This window comes from Pezoporus flaviventris, unplaced genomic scaffold, assembly GCF_033815535.1.
Source record: "Pezoporus flaviventris isolate CSIRO_AGI_PZ_B2104156 unplaced genomic scaffold, CSIRO_AGI_Pfla_v1 ptg000015l, whole genome shotgun sequence".
NCBI lineage: Eukaryota > Metazoa > Chordata > Aves > Psittaciformes > Psittacidae > Pezoporus > Pezoporus flaviventris.
Genome location: NW_026892563.1, coordinates 17362039 through 17368156, shown reverse-complemented (window position 1 = coordinate 17368156; position 6118 = coordinate 17362039). Strand labels below are relative to the sequence as shown.

Here is a 6118-nt window from a genome sequence, read left to right as displayed (position 1 = left end):
CCCAGCACATCCCACCTGTAGAGTGCCTTGCGCATCCTGCTTCACTGACTACACAGGCGATAGGCATTTGGCTGTCCTGGGCACTACCTGGTTTTATGTGTTTGTCACTTTCTTGATCTTAAACACTTAAAACACCTGAGGTATGACAGGATGAAGTTGGAGTGCACCTTGCCATGAGCACGCCCTATTGGTGTTTGCCTTGCTATTTCTCAATTTTGTCAAGGGCAAACTACCTGGCCTTGAGGGACCATTTCTGGAGGTAAATCTGCCTGAGGCAAATCCAGGCAGCACTTCAACTTCCTGCACACTTTTTTGTCTTGGTGGGTTGGTTTTTCCATGTTTTGTTTTAAACTCACCTTGTTTGGTTTTTCGTTTCTCTCTTTTCTTTTTTTTTCAATTGGGAAAGGCATCAGGAGGCATGGGGAGACTGAGAAAGCACTTTGGAAGTGATCCCCACTCTTTATTCTTTAGCCTGTGGAAGTAATGGGGACTTAGACCTCCATTGTAAGCATCTCTGTGCACTTGCAATTGAAGTGAGCAGCAGAGAAAACTGCTATAACAACTGTGGGCATGAAGGAAACCTGCAGTTAAAGGCAGCTTATCTGTTAGGGCTTGCCCAGCTGCTGGTTATCATCCATGTTGCATCTGGCTTTTCACAGTACATCTGTTTAGCATAAATAACAGGTTTTTTTTATTGGAGTCCTATGGTACATCCAAACAATGAACAGAAGAAAAAAGAGAAACTGTAAATAAATTTTACAATGTCAGTAAGAGCATTCACATTAAGAGAAACTATTTTGAGTGAATGCCAGTTCTTAATAGATTGCTATTATTCTGGTGTTTTTACAAAGACCACAAGGAAAAAAAGAAGAAAAAGCCCAGAAACGGTTGAAAAATGGAAACACTGAATGTCACTGCTCAATCACACCTTTTAATAATAAATACTTCTAGGATGTTCTCCTAGCAAATTGGTGCCAAGATTGTTTTTTATTTTTTCTTTGGGTGTCTATCTGAAAGCCAGTGGCATAAAAAATGACCATGAGTCAGCTGGCTGAGCTCCCTGTCCTGAGTGCTCCCTGGGCAACTGTGCTTCAACCCATATTACCAGAACTGGGTCTGAGCAAGCTTTCTGGCACTGTGAGGCTCACCTGCCCAGCCCAGCACTCAGCAGAGGTGCCCGCACCGACTCCAAACATACAGGCTCTGCCCTCAGAAGGAGGAGACCCCTGCTGCCATTGCTTACCTGATGTGCCACGCTAAGGACCAGCAACACTTCACAAGACAGCAGGTTTTGCTAAGGACTTTGCCCACGGTCTTAATTCCCAGTTATTGACACCTTGTTTGTTGTGATTTCTCAGAAATGAGATCTTACAGTACAGTTTACCAAGAACTCTGCTCAACGATCCAAATCACCTTGGAGATAAAACTCACCCTTTCTCAAACATTATCTCCTGGCTACTCCTGGTTTACCTCCTTAGGGCCACATGGACTTTGCAAGGAAATTTCTAAATCTCCGTCTCAGTGCAGCTGCGTGGCAAACCGAAGCTGTGGGCAGCACACTGCACAGTGGGAGCAGTCTTTTCCCACAGAGTCCCTGTTGCTGAGCATCATGGGGATAAGAGGTTCACCTTTCAGGGGTCCCAGAAAATCTTCTTCTTTTTTACCTATTTTGAAACTTTTTTAGTGATCAGTCTATTTTATCTGTGTCTGTTTTAGAGGCCCTGTGTGTTTACCTCAGTTAATTCCTGAGTGCAGGGATTCTGGGAAGCTGCAGTCTCTGTCTGGTATCTCCACACTTAGGGGAGGCTTTCGTTGATAGAAAGCCCCCAGCACAGTAGGAGTGGGGTACGTAATGTGTGGCTGTCTTGGAAATCTTACATTAGAAATATGGATGCCCCATCTGGTGTTGGAAAATCAAGTGTTAGGCTGACCATGAGAGACACTGATCGAAGGTCATGGCCCAACAGGCAGGCACAAATAGGGGTGTATTGGAAATAATGAGAGAGGAGGGGGCTCTCAAGCCACAGCATTGCCATCATTTGCCCTTCCAAGATTTGCAAGCCTTGCTGATACAATAATCACAAGGGGTATTGCTTCCTTGTTGGGCAGGATTTCCTGGGCAACACGGCTATGCTCCTGCATGGCGGTGCAGTTGGCATTAAGGCCTGGGGAGATCTGGTAACCGCAGACAAGAAGTTGGGCTGTTTCCAGTGACATAGGAACCGGTAGCTTGGGAGGACCTTGCCGCGCCATCCTCTCTCTTTCTGACATGGCGTCTGGAGTTGCACCTGGAAAGTCTGGGGTTTGTGCAGAAAAGGCGGGTTTGCCAACAGTGAGAGGGCTCATCCCCCAGGTTCATGAGGAAGCCAGCTCTCCTGGTCATGGTCTGCTGTACCCACCGCAGTCTGCCAGTCAAGCAAGCGGGCCTGGGACCTGAACAAGCCCTTTTGCCTTTTTGCACACTCTAGAGGTGCTTTTAGAATAAAACAAGGCCAGAACCCAGTGAGCCAAAGGGAATTAGAGACCTTGCATGTGCTCATATCTTGCTTTGTGGGGCAATTCTAATGAGTAATTGATTGCTAATTATATGTGCTGCTTTGTGGTGAAACATCATGGTACTTTGATATTGACCAAGAACTGAAGGTTTCTGTTGTGCTTACTTTTGAAAAACTTTTGGCCTGCTGATCTGTATGGGGTATTTTGTGCCTGATTAATCTAATGTATTGTCTTTGGTGAGTGTTGATTTACTTGCTGAATTCAAGATTGATTTTAATGAAGCTCTTAGTGCATGCTGGTTTGGGGACACAGGGTGCCATGTTATTGGTTTGTCTAGATTGCTCACTGTTTTGTTAGACTTCAATAAGAAAACTTCTGGCATAGAGACAGCTTCCCACTTCCCTACAATTGAGTAGACAACAACAGAGCTTAAACAGACAACAAACTTTATTAAACTCACATGTACATACATAACAAGTAGAAACTTTAGAGCAAGCTAGTCTGACCTACGGGGCAATAGCAACAGAAAGTATGTTCTTCTTTAACTCCCAAACCAGGTGCAATCAGGGGAACAGCAACTACAGCTGAAGTGCCAAGCTGTACATCAAAAGGGAAAATGAAATGCAGACATCACTGAGGATATTAATATCTGCTCTGTTCTTCACCACCAGTGTTTCCCTACATCCTTTCTCTTTTCCTACATCTGGGGCAGGATGTTGCCATCATAGAAGTCTTCCTAGAAGAAGGATAGGGAAAAAGCTCAGAGTGCTGGAAAATTCCTCATGGAGCAAATTGTAACCAGGGCATAGACATAGGATGCTGCTAGACTTTCAGTGTGAAGCCAGCCATGGCTCTTCAAGGTGCTACGAGTTTGCTGTGAAGTTACTCAAATCCAGAGGGCTTGCAATGGCATCACAACCATGACTACCTGTGGCGATGCAGCTGAAGCTCTGGTGTTTGTTTTTCTTTTCCCTCTTCAGCAGGATATGGCTGTGCCCCCTGGATCAGCAGCTGCATGTTTGGAAGAACATCCTGCTTGGACAGAGCAGAAGTTAACTAGGGCTTTTGGAGCTGGTAGTGGTTATGCTGGGAGTAGACCAAGGGGAATATTTACTTTCCAGTTCCAAACAGGAAACTATAAGTGGATCCAGCTTACAGGGAGTGTGGTGTGGGAGGACATACAGAGACATATGAACAGGGAGAAACAAGAATGCTGGTGGAAGACTTTTCCGCCCTTGAAATGCATGGCCACAGTTAGCCCCCATTAGCAGTGAGGTAAATCACAGCTCCACACCTGGAGAGCACCTGTGAACTGCTCTTACCTCGGGAAATGGCATTTGGCCCTTCCAGGTTAGACAAGCGGGTGGTGCTGGCAGGAACGTGAGCATCAGTTCTTTCTCATTTTTCAGAGAAGACACACACTAACTTGTCATGCTCTCTTTAATTTGATTTTGTGTGACAAACAAGCCCAACTGTTTAATGTCCCGTGGACAAGAAAGAGAAAGCAATTGCTATGTTATTTGAGGGGAAAAAGCCATTTGCTTTGCTTCTGTAAGCAAAACATGAATTGACACTTCCAGGGTTCAAAGGACCACAGAATTTTCTACAGTATCAGTTTCCAGAATGCTAATGTTTCTTTTTTAGAGAGATTTAATAGCAGGATGAGACAAAAGGATACTCAGCAGGCCTGAAAGGTCCTTCCTCTCCTGAGTAGTCCCCATCAAGTCAATGGGTAAATGTCTGCGGAAGAGGACCACACTGAAGTTCTGTTGGTAGGTGAACAGCAATGCTTACCAAACAAGGCACCCTATTCAATCTGGTTTCAATGATTTAAAACTGAGTTAGAAAATGTGAATCCAGGCAGGAACTTGGCATTTAAATTGAACACTTGAGATGACTGAGCCTTTTTTTCTTAATGCAATTTAAAAAAAATTATAATCCTGAGGGATGTGAAAGGAGTTAGAGCATGGAGACGACATGAAAACAGAGTCCTTTCATATGCTGCTTGACATTTCAGTAATTCTTCAAGCAGCATTTTTGACTGTTTTAAATGCAGTTTTCTTAGCCAAGTTTGCAGCATGAGAAGACTGAAGTTTAATCTTTTCAACATACACAGTCTTGGTATAGAAATAGCTCTTTCCTATATGTTTGTGATGTCCTAGTGTACACATATGTACACCTGGCTTCAAGCCTAGATGATACTAGCATCAGAAAAGTTCCAGCTGATACAGTAACTAAGGCATTTGGCTATGTCATGGCCTCAGGTGATCTTGAATGAAAGGGATATATATATATATAGAGAGAGAGATAAAAATGAAAGTGTAATTTACATATTGGATATTTACAAGCTATAGGATATATACATAGCATAGATAAAAAGTAAGTTCATTTAGGAGTGTTTCTAATGATAACCTGCTTCATGATTAACAAGATCAGCAAAAAATTCATGAAAATTTTCTTCTTAATAGTGCTAGGAAATAATGATTAATGTAATAAATCTGTATTAATAATAGAGATCTGACATAGGCATCAGGGGATTATCCTGGGCCTCAGAAGCTCTCTCTTCATTTCCCTGCACTCTTCGACTCTTCTTGACTGACTGCTGATAGTATCAATTCAGTATTTGGTTATCTGACTCTTGTTAAAATCAATGGTGGTAATGTTTGAGTGTGCTGCCAGCAAGTGCAGGAGTGAAGAATATTCAAGTGGCTTTTCAAAACTGTGGGCTGAGACACCTAAGAAACATTTAGCCCAGAGGAGCTGATGTTCCTGATCTTCAAGCACCTAAGTCTATGCATTCAGCAGTGGTGATGAAAAAGCCATCTTGCCACCACCCTCTTTCCCAGATACCTCTCCACTACCATCTGACCACTATAGGTGCACCAAGATCCTGTACAGCTCTCCCATGCTGCAGCTGGGGTCAACTTCACTCCCCAGTCCAAGCTGAAGTTCCTCAGTAGAAGTCTTGGTTTCACCACTCTAAATGGCTGCCATACATCTGTTATTACTGTTATCATTTGTTATTCAATTTCCCCTTGGTTACACCTCTTATTTTCCCACCTAAAAATGGTGACTTGGTAGGTTCCAAGTTTTGCTGAGAGCTTCCAGCTGCCTGGTTGTCAACACTGAGAGCCAGAAGGTGCTACTTCTTTTTCACTCATGGTCATAGCATGGATAAACACAAAACCTTCTTGTGTTATGGGTTGAAATCATAGTTATCTTTTGTTTTACCTTCTGCACCAACTCCATAGAAGCTGTGTAGTGTATCTCCATCACTTCAGTGTGCAACGGATGGATCTAGTGCTTATGTTCTGTGTGTAAGCACTCCCTGCTGTCAGGCACAGAGTGGATGTTGAAGCAACTCCAGAATAATGTTGATAGCTCTAATATTGGTCAATGGCTCTGAGGTCATGTTCAAAACACAGAGCATGAAAAACATCTAGGGTGGGAGTGCAGATGTCTTACTCATACCCTGTGCAGCTTCTTGGGCCCAGGCATTCAACTCTGTTCCTCTGAGTCTCAGTTCATTTGCTTTCAAGGCCATCTCCCAGAGCCATCTAATTGTCCCCAGGCTCTCTGCAAGCAGCCTGTATGCCCAGGCTCTTGGGTCACAGCAGGAGGG

General features: G+C 43.7%; 1 long non-coding RNA gene across 1 annotated transcript in view; it reads left to right on the top strand.

The window, feature by feature from the left end:
• The first annotated feature begins 394 nt into the window (after positions 1–394).
• The window catches only part of LOC133269399 (uncharacterized), a 50068-nt gene continuing 44344 nt past the window's right edge, over positions 395–6118 (top strand). The window contains exons 1-2 of the long non-coding RNA XR_009743444.1: positions 395–504; positions 4141–4268. This is a non-coding gene — a long non-coding RNA (uncharacterized LOC133269399). The remainder of the gene's footprint in view (positions 505–4140; positions 4269–6118) is intronic.